The 13939-nt window shown below is 40.0% G+C and overlaps 1 pseudogene; it reads right to left on the bottom strand.

Moving 5' to 3' along the window:
* Positions 1–2212: 2212 nt before the first annotated feature.
* LOC122110983 lies at positions 2213–3168 on the bottom strand (annotated as a pseudogene).
* Between the last annotated feature and the right edge of the window lie 10771 nt (positions 3169–13939).

Below are 13939 nucleotides of genomic sequence, written 5' to 3'. Positions count from 1 at the left end.
GGACTTAAGTTTTTGTTCATGGTTGACCTCAAACTGTGATCCTTCCAAGTAGCTGGAATTACAGGCATGAGATAAACCATGTTAGGCACTAAATCTCTTTTCTTTATACACTATTTAGCCTCAGGTATTTTTATAGCAATAAAAACAGTAATATAGTTTCTAACTTTATCATCGTTTCTAATAAGAAATGTATAATTTGTGGAGGAGATGGGGAAAAACAAATCATTTAAGGATACAGGTAGACTCGATGCAACTATGAGAAGTACAAGTTGTCATGTCAAAAACGAACTTTACAACTTTGGTGCGGGGCAGGGTGGGGGGGTGGGGGGGGGAGGGGGAGGCTGGGAAGGGATGTGAAGGGTAAACAAAGGAGGAGGCTGCAATGCTTAAGAAATGTACTCATTATCTTGCCCATGTAATTGTAACCCCTCTGTACAGTATGTTCACAAAAAATTAAAATTAAAATAAAAAAAAATAAAAAAAGAAATGTATGCATATTTGATGGTCATCATCGGATGACTCAATCCTGATGACTCCATGCCAGAGAGTTTGTGATCTAGTTATTTGGTCACAGCTCTTTGTACACATGTGATGGTAACTGTGATTTAAGAGAGTAAATTAATCAATACCAAATGAGTTAGGAAGGGTATAAGCAATAGTTTCTAACTCATTATTTGCCTTTTCCTGACTCAAGACTTTCTTGCCAATTTTATATCTGTAAATAAATGCTTAAATGTACTCAGCATGTTCCTGCTCTTAATGCACTCATGTTGACTATAATACTCTCTCTCCATCTCTGTCTGTCTGTCTTTCTCTCTCCCTCTCCCTCTCTTTCTCCCTCTCCCTCCTCCCCTTCTTGGTATCAGTTCTGGGGATTGAACTCAGAACCTGAGCTCTGTCTCTGAGCTTTTGTGCTCAAGTCTGGTGATCTGCCATTTCTTCCATATCTGTTTTTTTTGGTGGTTCATTGGACATAGAGTCTTAAGGACTTTTATGCCCAGGCTGACTTTAAACCATGATCCTCAGATATCAGCCTTGAAGTAACTAGGATTATAAGCATGAGCCACTGGCACCCAGCTGTTGACTGTAATACTCTCTTAATCAAAGCCTTCTACTGATTGCTGATAAATGTCCAAAGTCTGTAACTGGAATCTATGCAGTCAGATTGCTATGTATCTATTATTTTTCTGCAATCTAGGAACTCCATTCAGACTGAGATAGTCAATACTCTTCCCCACTCAATCTTTCTCCCCCACTCTCAGCCTTGGTTCATCTCTGTCAATATTTCAGCACCATTCTCCTTGCCCTAAAAGGCTCAGTCAGGTATGTTTAGTAGGAAACCACTGGGAATGAGAGGACAGGGTAGAGCCTGGATCTTGGTCTTCAGGAGGAATGCAACCATGAATATAAGAATATGTGGTGCATGTGTGTTTGTATGTATATGCATGTACAGGCAACTGATACTGGGTCTTGGACTCAGGGACCTGTGCTTCCTCTTGGCTTATTTGGTAATCTACCACTTGAGCTACATTTCCACATCTGGCTTTTTGGTGGTTAATTGAACATAGAGTCTCATGGACTTTCCTGCCAGGCTGGCTTCAAACCATGATCCTCAGATATCAGCCTCCTGCATAGCTAGGATTAGACAACTGGCTGATTTTCTTCTTCTTCTCTTCTTCTCTTCCTCCTCCTCCCCATCTATCTGTTCCTCCTCCTCCTCCTCCTCCTCCTCCTCCTCCTCCTCCTCCTCCTCCTCCTCCTCCTCCTCTTCCTTCTCTTCCTCCTCCTCCTCCTCTTCCTTCTTCTTCTCCTTCTCCTTCAGCTGTGTCTGCTTCTTCTTATACCAGTTCTGGGGCTTAAACTTAGGGCCATAGTGCTTTCTCTGAGCTTCTCTTTTTGCCATAAAATATGGGTATTTTACTGCAGGTCAGAGAAATGAAAAAAAAACAACAACAATATAAAAACAGAGGACACATCCATCTTTCTATACACCATTCTAATCCAACTGACATTTGGAAACCCAAAGCAGATACATATGTATACATGCATATACATATTTTCAGATTTTAGTCTTATTGATATTCATATCTTCATTCTCATTTGTTTTTTAGTAAATTCCCTTACAAGCCATCAACTACATCGTACTATTTCTACTTCTGCAGTCTCTTCAGTTCTTTCAAAGTGTCTGGATTGCATTCACACTTCATGTTTTCATTACTTACTTGACTATACATTTGAAGAGGTTAGGGAATCACTTCAAGGCACACTCTAAGTATGTTACCCAGTACATGATTTTTAAACCATCATTCACAACTTCACAACATCTCATGGTTCTCTATGCAGTCTCTCTGTACAGTCTATTTCAGCTTCTAGTGCTGTACATATCTACATCTTCTGGATGGGACTGCCAATGATCCATATGCTTTGGGTCAGATATAAACTGTTTAGAATCTGAGGTGAATGCTGAGTTGGTCTTTGTTTCATTTGTTTCAATTCCTTTGGTAAAGGCATTGAAAGTTTCAGGACTTGAGTTGTTTTTGCAGGCATTTCTGTTTCATTGGGGCTTCTTAGCTTAGTTTTTCCTTAGGTTCAGAGAATGATTGGTTTTTGTTGCTTGTTGCTCACAATGATTTAACAGCTTCATACATGTGCTGGCTGGTCGCATATGCTTTCTTCCCAGTAATCTTTGCAATGATTACTGACTGAGCTGGGTAGCAACCAGTTGCTCCTAATGTAGCCAGTTCTAGTAGATAGGTCATTTCTTAAATCTAGAACCTTTTCTTGCTGAAACCAAACCCACCAATCCTGAAGCTGTAATCACACCCATTTTAGGAAGAAAATCTTGAGGAGGACTTTTCAAGTAGACATAGGCATCTTTCCCAAATCGTACTGTATCCATTATTTCATTTTTCATAAAGACATAAATACCCTGGTATCAGCCAAAGTAAGAAAGTGTTGTGGTATGGACGCAAAGCCCATTTATAAATAACCAGGCTGTTCATGAATGTATTTAGGCTGAAGAGGTGGTACAGTATATATGGGGAGCTGCTCTGGTCTTGCTAGCTGCTTTTTGGATTCCTCTTCTTTAGCTGCATACACACTTATAAATGCATATAGCAGCCCTGCAGATATGGTTGTCAGTTTTCCCATCCTAAAGGCCGCTATGTCCCTGACTTCTTGCTCAAAGCTAGCATGCTACAAATTGAACCATAGCTCTACTTCCAGCTTTTTGGTGGTTAATTAGAGATAAGCATCTCATGGACTTTCCTATCTGGCTTGGCTTAGAAGCGCAATCCTTAGATCTCAGTTAGGATAACAGGAGTAAGCAACTAGCACCTGGCCTCTTCTATTCTTTGAGCTAGGATTCTGCCTTTTAAGGACTTTTGCCCACACAACTCCCAGCAAAGGACTTTGCTTACAGTACATAGTTCTGAATCCATGGAAAAAAACAAACAAGAAAATCATTTTTCAACCTGAATGACACATTTGCTGTGAAAATCATCACTAATGATGACCTGTAATGTGGGTCAGATGCTGTTGAAGCAGAGCCACACAGATAGCCAAATTGATTTCCTGTTGCTCTTTTCTCTTGACAATTTATACCCAGGGGTAGAAGTAGGCAAGGGTACAGTGTGTGTGTGTGTGTGTGTGTGTGTGTGTGTGTGTGTGCCAGCCAGTCCTGGGGCTTGAACTTAAGGCCTGAGCACTGTCCCTGAGCTGTTTTGCTCAAGGCAAGTGCTCTAGCACTTAAGCCACAGCTCCACTTCTGTATGTTTTTTGATAATTGGAGATAAGAGTCTCATGGACTTTCATACCCAGGTTAGATTTGAACCATGATCCTCAGATCAGCCTCTTGAGTAGCTAGGATTACAGGCATGAGTCACTAGCACCCAGCCTGGGCCTATTTTATCCAGGAAGTGGTAGAAGAGATCTAAAACTCAAGCAATAGATTGTTGGTTTGTTTTTTCTGTGTAGTACCAAATAATTAATATAACTTAGTTTTTATTTTTGTTTAATTTAGGAACTGAGTTAAGCAAACAATGTTTTGAGTATCATAAAACAATCTGAATCTGATCAGAGAGAAAGCAAAGAAATTTCAGATAACACATGAGGCTTTATGGTTGAACACAGAAGTTTCCAAGATGTCAAGGCAAGAGCAATGCAATACAGTATAGAAATGTCAGCAACTGGATGGGAGGGAAAAGATGGGGGAGAATGATCAAAAAGTGGCGACATTGAACTAGATGCAGTGTGCTACTGTGCTCATAATCTGACTTGTGGAACCTTTGTACAACTACTTAAAATTATATATATAATATATGTTATATACATAATATTATATATATATGTAAATGTCAGCAGCAACACTTTTAACTCTCATCATAGCCCTAAAGAAGGTCATCAATCATTTGGCCTTCCAGTTGCTTTGTATAGGAATTAGCTAAGAGGTTACCTCCATGTGACTCCTTTGCCCTTGAAGAATGCTTTAGTAGGCCACACAATGATGCTCATGTCCTCTCAAGGAGTAGGCCATGTTGACTTTAAATGGTTTATTTGTTTTCTGCACCTGTTTCTGTTACCTTCCAAAACCCAAGAGAACCAAAGGCAGACCTTCTGCCAGTCTGAGAAATTATTTTGTCTAGATCATTCGCCAGAGGAGGTGCCAAATGGAATAGAACGTGCCAGATGTCCATCCAGGTAGAAGGAAGTCAGCCAGATGACATCTCCTCATTTAAAATAACCCAAAACTTACGTGAATCCAGAACTGGTTTGATTTCTACTGTTTATGCACCATAGCATCTGAGAGTGCTGAACAAATAGAGAGATTCTGAAATTCACTGCACTCGTTTTTCCACACTGAAATTCAGAGCCGTGAATTGCAGAGAGGTTAAATGTTGTTCTCATTCATTAATAGTTCACTTATGGCTGATCCAGTTCCAGATGGAACCGAGGGGAGCCCAGGTGCTCCAACTGCAAACCACAGCAAGAGAGAAGTGACCTGTGACTTCTCTCTATTCCTTACACTCCTCTATTACTGTGATACCAGGGATAGAGACAGTTCACTTTAGCAACTATGACCCATTCCCACCAGTTTCAATTGATAATACTGAGAAGACTTGAACCAGTAAAATCTATGGCAGAAAAAAATATGGTATTCATCAAACTCAGGAAAGGGGAGGATTTGAATACTCATTAGATTCCAAATTTTTGCTCTCAAGAAGTTGGTTGAGAATAGCCACACTTTTTATAGTTATACATCATGTAATTGATTATTAAAATAATACCCTTGCTAACTATGGAGTAGTCTCCTATAATCAGGTGGATTTTTTCCCAAAGACCTTTTTTAATGTACTTTTTGTTTTTGTAAAGGTGATGTATAAAAGTGTTTCACTTATGTAAGTCAGAAAAAAGTACATTTTTGAACAATGTCATCCCTTTCCTCACTCTTTCCAAGATTTTCCCTTCTATCCCCCTCATAAGTTGTTTAGTTCATTTTCAACACAGTGTTTAGTGTCACTGCTGTATTTGTTCACCCTTTGTCCAACAATATCTGTGCCACCCTTCTCTCCCTAAGACATAAGTAAACCCTACAAAAGGAAAAGAAACCAAAGAGCGCAACAAAAGATAAAACCTCATATTTCCATTTCCTGGAGTTTATTTTCATAAATATTATTTTATTTGGCCAGATTGTGCAGGTATTGTGTCTTTGTGTTCCTCTCCTAAGAATATCCTCCTTTGCTCTTACTGTAATGAATGCCTAGAAACCTGTATAATTTATCATGTTCCAGTGTAGTTCTTTAACTATCCAATGTGTTTACTTATAGATTTATAAGCACATTCTAACTACCACAAGTGAAAGAAACCATGCAACCTATGTTCTTTTGGGTCTGGCTTATTTCACTTAATATAATTTTTACCAAGTCTTTCCATTTCCCTGCAAATGGTACAATACCATTCCTTCTGATAGCTGAGTAGAATTCCATTGTGTATATATACCACATTTTCTTGATCCATTTGTCCACAGATCTCCAGAGACATCTGTAAGAGAGCTATTTGGAATTCAGTTTACCTTTCATCATCAAATGGCTAGGCATATTGAATATGTCTGTAATCCCAGCACTTGATAGGCTGAGGCACAAGGATTGCAAGTTTAAAGCCAGCTTAAGCTACATAGCAAGACTAACGAAAGAAACAAAAGAAGGATAAGGAAGACAAGAAATAGAAAGAAGAGGAGGAAGAGGGGGGAAGAAAAAAGAGCAGAGGAGAGGGGAGGAGATAGGAGAGAAGGAAAGGGAAGGGCAAAGGAAGAGAAGAGAAGAGAAGAAAAGGAAAGAAAAGAAAAGAAAAGAAAAGAAAAGCTATCAATTACAGAATGGAGACTCTGAGCTGGCCCATCGAACCCTCTGATCTACAAGGTGAAACAACTCTGGTCCTTACAGGGCCTACCCTGAGACCTCTGTAGACACAAGACTGTAGGATCTATCTGGGAAGTCAGTGAACAAAGATGACATCAAGGAAAGAGAAGGCAGCCTTCAATTCCAACTCTAACCACTACCAATCAGTTATGAACTCAAATACCTGTGTCTTCCCACATTCAAATGTTGAAATACTAATCTCCAATCTGGAGGTGTTAGGAGATGGGCTTTTGGGAGGTATTTGTGTCATGAAGGTGGAACCCTCAGGAGTAAGATGCCTATTATACTTTGTATCTGAAATGTTTTCCCCAAGACACAGGTGTTTAAGATTTGCTTTAGTTCCCAGCTTGGTGCTATTAAAAAAATCGATTAAAAAAAAGAGATAGGATATTAGCTGGGCACTGATGGCTCATGCCTATAATCCTAGCTACTCAGGAGGCCAAGACCTGGAGGATTGCAATCTGAGGCCATCTTGGGCAGAAAAGTCCACAAGACTCCATTTCCAAAGTAACCAGAAAACAGCTGGGCTTGGAATGTGGCTTCAGTAGGAGAGTGCCAGCTGTGAGTAAACAAGATAAGCAAGTTGGAGCAAATTTAATAAAAGAGAAAGTTGTGGGAGGTTTTCTGATCATGGGGGTGGGGTGTGTCCTTGAAGGGATTGTGGGCTCTTCTGTTTCTTTCACTCCCTGGCCATCAGAGTGGCTTTTCCCTGCCATGCACTGTCACCACCAAGTGCTGCTTCAGGACCAGCAATAGGGCCAACTGATTATAGGCTAAGATCTCCAGAATTAAGAGTCTAAATAAACCTTTGCTCTTTGGAAGTTGATTAAGCTCTATTTGTTTCTGTCCCTGAAGCCTAACTCTATCCTTTATAAGATTACAGGTGGCTCACCTGTAATCTTAGCTACTCAGGAGGCTGAGATCTGAGATTGCAGTTGAGAGCTAGCCCTGGCAGACAAATCCATGAGACACCTTAAATGTGCCAGAAAAATGCCAGGCTAGAGGTGTGGCTCAAGTGGCAGTAGAGTACCAGCCTTGAGTGAAAAAAACTAGTGAAAATCATGGGAAGCAGATGGTTAAGGAGAAGCTGGGGGCTAAACAAGCTCTTGCATAGAAACCAGTTTTAGTGTTCCAGTGAAAAGTCCAAGGATAGAGTCACACCAAGTGTGCCACCATAGAATAGAGTTTGACCAGAGAGGAAAAATTCAGGCAGCTTGGTTAAGGAGACAAATTCAAGCACTCATTGGTGTCTGTGGCAGCCACCATATCAACAGAGAGAGCCCAGGACAAAGGTGCCAGAGGTGGTGTGCAAGTGGATTCTACTCACCACTACTAACAAGGAGCAGAAATCTTCATCTTCCTGACCATAGAGAGTAGCAGACCGTGGATGGCCAGGAAACCAAGGGAAAGGCATGGGTATACTACAAGCCATCCTCACTCCTTCTCATGGAACAGCAGTGGGAAGGTAGCCCCTCCCCAACCACCAGAGAAGAACTCCATCTTTGATACTGACAAAGACTGGGCCAGAGCAGCTAGCAAGTAACTCAGGCCTTGGAAGAAGAAAATAGGAGCCATTTAACAAGTCAAAGGAACCTGACCTGTGGGGCTCAGCTCCTACCCCTGGGGAAAGTTGCCTTCCTAGGCAGAAGAAGCTCCACCCATGGAGGACTGACTTTCTTCACTAGGTAAACAGAGCCTGCCCCACCCCACTGCAGCACATGCAGCAGGCCTAGCTGTAGTAGGGTAAAAGAAAAACAATTGGAAACAATGGCAAGAAAGAAAAAACATTTGAGTCCTTATGTATTTGATGTTGGTGTAATTTGTGGAGGGGAAGGGAAAAAACAAATCGTTTAAATAGAGATACAGGTGGACCCATTGCAACAATGAGATGTACAAGACCTTATGTCGAAAAATGAACTTTACAACTTTGGCCTGGGAGTAGGGGAGTGGGAAGGGGGGGTGGGAGATGGGAAGGAATTGGAAGGGGAAACAAAGGAGGAGGCAACAATGCTTGGTAAGAAATGTACTCATTACCTTGCCCATATAATTGTAACCCCTCTGTACAGTATTTTCACAATTAAACAAAAAAAATAACAACAACAAAAAACAATTGGAAACTCAGTAAACATAAATCCTGAGAATGGCTCCAGGCTGGGCTGTGTGAGTGTCTCAAGAGCTAATACCTCAGGGGAAAAGCTACAGATTGTTGACAGGCCTCAACCCTACCTACAACCTAGCCCCATCACAGCAACTCCAAGCTAGAGGAAACAGCCATCTCCCTCTTTTGTGAACTCAAAGCAGATCAGCCTCCCACTGAACTAGCCTGGGAGGAGGGTTATAAAGTCCCTGGTAAGGCAGAGCTTCATGCTGCCTGCTCAAACTGATTTAAGAAAGCAATCAAGCCACAGGAAATCCAAAGAACACAAGCAAACCAGAGACTCCACCAAGAGATTAGGTACAGACACAGGGGGAGACAAGATCTGCTCCCCTCCCAAAAAAATCAAAGAATTCTTTTTTCTACCTAATTTTAAAAAAATTTAAAAATTGTTTTCTATTTTTTTATTCTTTCTATTTGAGGTTTGTTTTTTATTGTTTTTTAATTCTCTTTTTACTCTTTTTGCTTTTGGACTTTTTTATTTTTTGTTTTTGCTTTACTTAATTGCTGTTCTGTTCATCTCCAGATATATACCCATCTTTGATTATTAGACCATATCTGTCATTGTATGCACACTTAATTCAGATATCAATTACTCAGTTCACAACTCTCAGCCTTAACTCCTTTAATTGTAGCATTATTTCTTTATATATTTTTTTAAGTATTTCATTTTAAAATTTTTTTGTGGGGGGTCCGGTTGTGGGGCCTGAACTCTGGGCTTGGGCGCTGTCCCTCAGCTCTTCAGCTCAAGGCTGCCACTCTACCACTTGAGCCACAGTGCCACTTCTGGCTTTTTTTCTTTTTGCTTATGTGGAGTTGAGGAATCGAACCCAGGGCCTCAGGCATGCAAGGCAAGTGCTCTACCACTGAGCCACCTTCCCAGCCCTCATTTTTAAATTTTTTATTTTTCATTTTTTTTTCTCTCTTCTCTTTTCCTTCTATCTTTTTCCTCTTTCTGAATTTAGGTCTTGGTTATATTCTCTCTCTCTCCCTTTCCCTCCCCACATTCCTCTAATCTTATTTTCTCCTCACAATTCTCCCTAAACCTGTTCATTTCTGGTCTGCTGACTCCTTCTTTGATTTTCTTGGTCCATTGATCACAAGTTGTTTGTTATTGAACTAGATTGTATCTGTTGAACTAGATTGTATCTGTACTCATTTTGACAGTGTCAATCTGTGTAACTACAGGGCTCTGGTTGATGCTTGCCTCAAAATGGTGTTCTAGAGCAGAATTGGTTTTGCTTTCATATCCAAATGGGTAGAACAAGCTGGAGAAACACAAGAAAAATGGCATGTCCAGGTATCTCAACTCCCACTTGTGATAATCAGGCAACAGTGAAGCCAATGAGTGATCCAGAAGAGAGTTCCCAAAATGCTCTACAAACACTACTGGCAAACATGCTGAATGAAAAGATTGAAAGCCTGCAAAGGACTCTGTGTGAGCATGATAAAGAAATGCATGACCGTGATGAGGCTAACCAAAGATTAATGTGGGAATTTCATGAGCCTGAGGAGGCTAATCAAAGATTAATAAAGGAATTGCATGAGTGGGATGAGAATAAACAAAGATTAATAGTTGTATTCATGGAATCTACAAACAGAAAGCTGGAGGGATCCATGGGGGCCACAAAGAGAATGCTGAATGAAGCTCAACAGAAGGAAAAGAAGTTCAATGAAACTATAACCAATCAACTAAGGGATTTGAGAATGAACACTGAAAATCAAATTAAAGAGGTAAAGAAATCCGTACAAGATCTAAAAGTTCCAACAAAGAATTTGAAGCCATCAAATCTGACCAATTAGAAGGAAAGGAAATAAAAAACAAAGTAGAAAGTCTTGACAGTAGGTTAGACCATGAAGAAGATCGAATCTCTGGGATTGAAAACTGTTAGGTTTTTAAAAAGAGGTAGCCGAGTAAGAACAGCACCAGCATGCACGTGGTATTCAGGTAATGGGCAGGTTTATTCAGTAGACCTGCTGGGACCAGGCAAGGTTGGTACTCCATGTGGCTGGGAAAGGCCTGGGAATAAGAGAGAGCTGGGAAGAGAGGCAAGAGACAGGAAAGAGCTAGAAAAGAGCAGAGAGAGAGGTAAGAACAGCAGCACTCACGTGGTATTCAGGTAAGGGGTAGGTTTATTCAGTAGACCTGCTGGGATCAGGCAAGGTTGGCACTCCATGTGGCTGGGAAAGAGAGGAAAGAGAGAGAAAAGAGCTAGAAAAGAGAGAGAGCAAGAAAAGAACAGAGAGAGCAGAGAGAGAGAGAGATAGAGCTAGAAAAGAACAGCAAGAGAGCATCTGGGCCTGCGCTAGGCCTGATGTAGGGTATGGGCGGAGAAAGGTGTGGCCACATCAAATTCAGATGTGACCTCAGTGGATGCAGATATGACCTCTTCCAGGTGTCCCAGTTGCCTAGATAATGCAGGTACTGGGTGGAGACTTTGCTGTGAGGAGGGTGGAGTCTATTAGCCATCCAGGAGCGGACCTTACAAAAACAGCCTAGACATCATAGAGAAAGAGCAGACAACTATTCAAGACAAATCCTAGAAATATGGTAGGTTTATTCAGCATTTAGAAGACATCATCAGAAGGATAATTTAAGGCTAATGGGTGGGGAGGGGGAGGGCCTAGAAACAGAAGTTAAAGACCCAGGAAATTTATTTAACAGGATTCTAGCAGAGAACTTCCCAAACATGCAGAAAGCTAGGCCCATTCAGATACAAGCTTTTAGAACTCCAGATAGACCAGATCAGAACAGTTCATCCCACCGTCACATTGTAACCTGAACAGGATCAATTGAGACCAAGGAAAGGATCGTTAAAGCTATCAGGGAGAAAAGATCAATCACCTATAAAAGGAAAACAATCAGAACAATTTCAGATTTCTCAGCAGAGAAAATGAAAGCAAGAAGAGCTTGGAATGATGTATGCCATGCTCTAAAGACAAACAACTATCAACTAAGAATACTGTACCCAGCTAAACTCTCTTTCATAATAGAAGGACAAATAAAAACCATCCACAGCAAAGAAAAAATGAAACAATATATCTCCACCAAACCAGCCCTATAAAGGATACTTAAAGATGTCCTACACATAGAAAACCAATAAGAGCACAATGACTGCCAAGAAACATCCTCCAAACAGAGAATCCAAGAATCATAGGAAGAACCCAGTTGGCACAGCCCCCAAGAAGGTAGATAACATGGCAGGAACTACTGAACACCTCTCAGTCCTAGCTCTCAATATTAATGGCCTTAACTCTCCAATTAAGCAACTCTCCAATTAAGCTACTTGGATCAAAAAACAAGATCCTTTTATCTGTTGCCTTCAAGAAACACACCTTGCCCACAAAAACAAACATTCTGAAAATGAAAGGCTGAAATAAAATCTACCAAGTAAACAGCACCCATAAACAGGCGGAAGTTGCAATCTTAATATCAGATAAAAGACTTCAAATTAAAATTAGCAAGCAGAGATAATGAAAGTCATTACATACTAATTAAGGTCTCTCTCCTTCAGGAGGATATTACAATTCTAAATATGTACTCACCAAACAATGGAGCACCCAAATTTATCAAAGAAACACTACTTTCCATAAAAGCTCATATAGAACCAAAGACATTAATTGTTGGGGACTTTAACACACCACTATCCCTGCTGGATGGATGAATTTCAATGGAGAAACCTTGGATCTAAACAACTGCATAGATCAACTAGACTTCACAGACATCTACCGAATATTTCACCCAACAGCATCAGAATACACATTCTTCTCAGCAGCACATGGAACATTCTCCAAAATAGACCACATTAGAGGTCACAAAGCAAATTTGTCCAAATTCAGAAACATTGAAATTATGCCCTGCGTTCTCTCAGACCACATGGGAATAAAATTAGAATTCAATACCAAAAGCCACCAGAGACAATCCTGTAACACACACACTGTTGAACCACCAGTGGGTCATGGAAGAGATTGGAAAGGAAATTCAAATGTTCATGATATTTAAAAAAATGAACACACAATTCCCAGCTCCTCTGGGACACAGCAAAGGTAGTACTCAGAGGCAAGTTTATGAATCAACAAATTGGAGAGATCTGAAAGCAACAATTTAGTGAGGCACCTGAAGCTCCTTGAAAAAGAGCAACAAGCTAAGCCTCAATCCAGTAGATAGAAACAAATAATTAAAATTAAATCAGAATTAAATGAATTAGCATTAAAAAAATCATAGAAAGAATCAACAAAACAGGTCTTTGAAAAAAAATAACAAAACCGACAGACCCTTAACAAATCTTATCAGAAAAAGAGAACACACCCAAATAAACAAACTCAGAGATGAGAATGGAAACAACCAAGATTCAGAATATAAGGGAGTACTTCTCAAACCTTTATGCTAATAAATTTGAGAATCTGGAAGAAATGGATGAATTTCTAGCAAATATTGACATACCCAAACTAAACCAAGATGATTTAAACCAACTTAACAGACCCATATCAAGCATCAAAATAGAAACAACAATAAGAGACCTCCTACCCAAGAAAAGCTCAGGACCAGATGGATTTACAGCTGAATTCTACCAGGCCTTCAAAGCAAAACTCACACCAACTCTTCAATGAAATTGAAAGTGAAAGTTCACTACCAAATTCTTTCTATGAAGCCATCATAACCTTTATCCCAAAACCAAGCAGGGACTCATCAAAGAAAAAGAAGTATAGAACCATTTCTTTGATGAACATTGATGCAAAACTTCTCAGCAGAGTCATGGCCAATCAACTTCAACAACTCATCAAAAAAAATCATACACCATAATCAAAGAGGATTCATTTCAGGAATGCAAAGCTGGTTCAATATACACAAATCAATTAATATAATTCATCACACCAACAAGAGCAAGGATAAGAATCACATGATTATCTCAATAGATGCAGAAAAAGCATTCGACAAGATCCAACACCCCTTTATGATGAAAGCTCTGGAAAAACTAGGAATCCATGGAATATTCCTCAATATAATAAAGGTTGTGTATGACAAACCTACACACAGCCAGCATTATACTTAAGGGCAAAAAGCTAAAGCCATTTTCTCTACATTCAGGAATGAGACAAGGATGTCTACTCTCTCCACTTCTCTTCAATTTAGTATTAGAATGCCTAGCAAGAGCAATAAGACAAGATGCAAACATAAAGGGGATCAAAACTGGGAAAAATGAAGCAAAACTCTCCATCGTTGCAGATGATATGATCTTATATTTAAAGAACCCTATGGACTCCACTCCCAAGTTACTATAGCTGAATGGAAATTTTGGCAAAGTAGCAGGGTATAAAATTAACCCTCAAAAATCAATGGCTTTTTTGTATGCCAATAATAAGAAAA

The sequence above is a fragment of the Dipodomys spectabilis genome, unplaced genomic scaffold (genome assembly GCF_019054845.1).
Source record: "Dipodomys spectabilis isolate Male_0828 unplaced genomic scaffold, ASM1905484v1 ptg000083l, whole genome shotgun sequence".
NCBI lineage: Eukaryota > Metazoa > Chordata > Mammalia > Rodentia > Heteromyidae > Dipodomys > Dipodomys spectabilis.
Note: the sequence above shows the minus strand (reverse complement) of the source record. Positions and strands in the feature narration are given on the sequence as shown.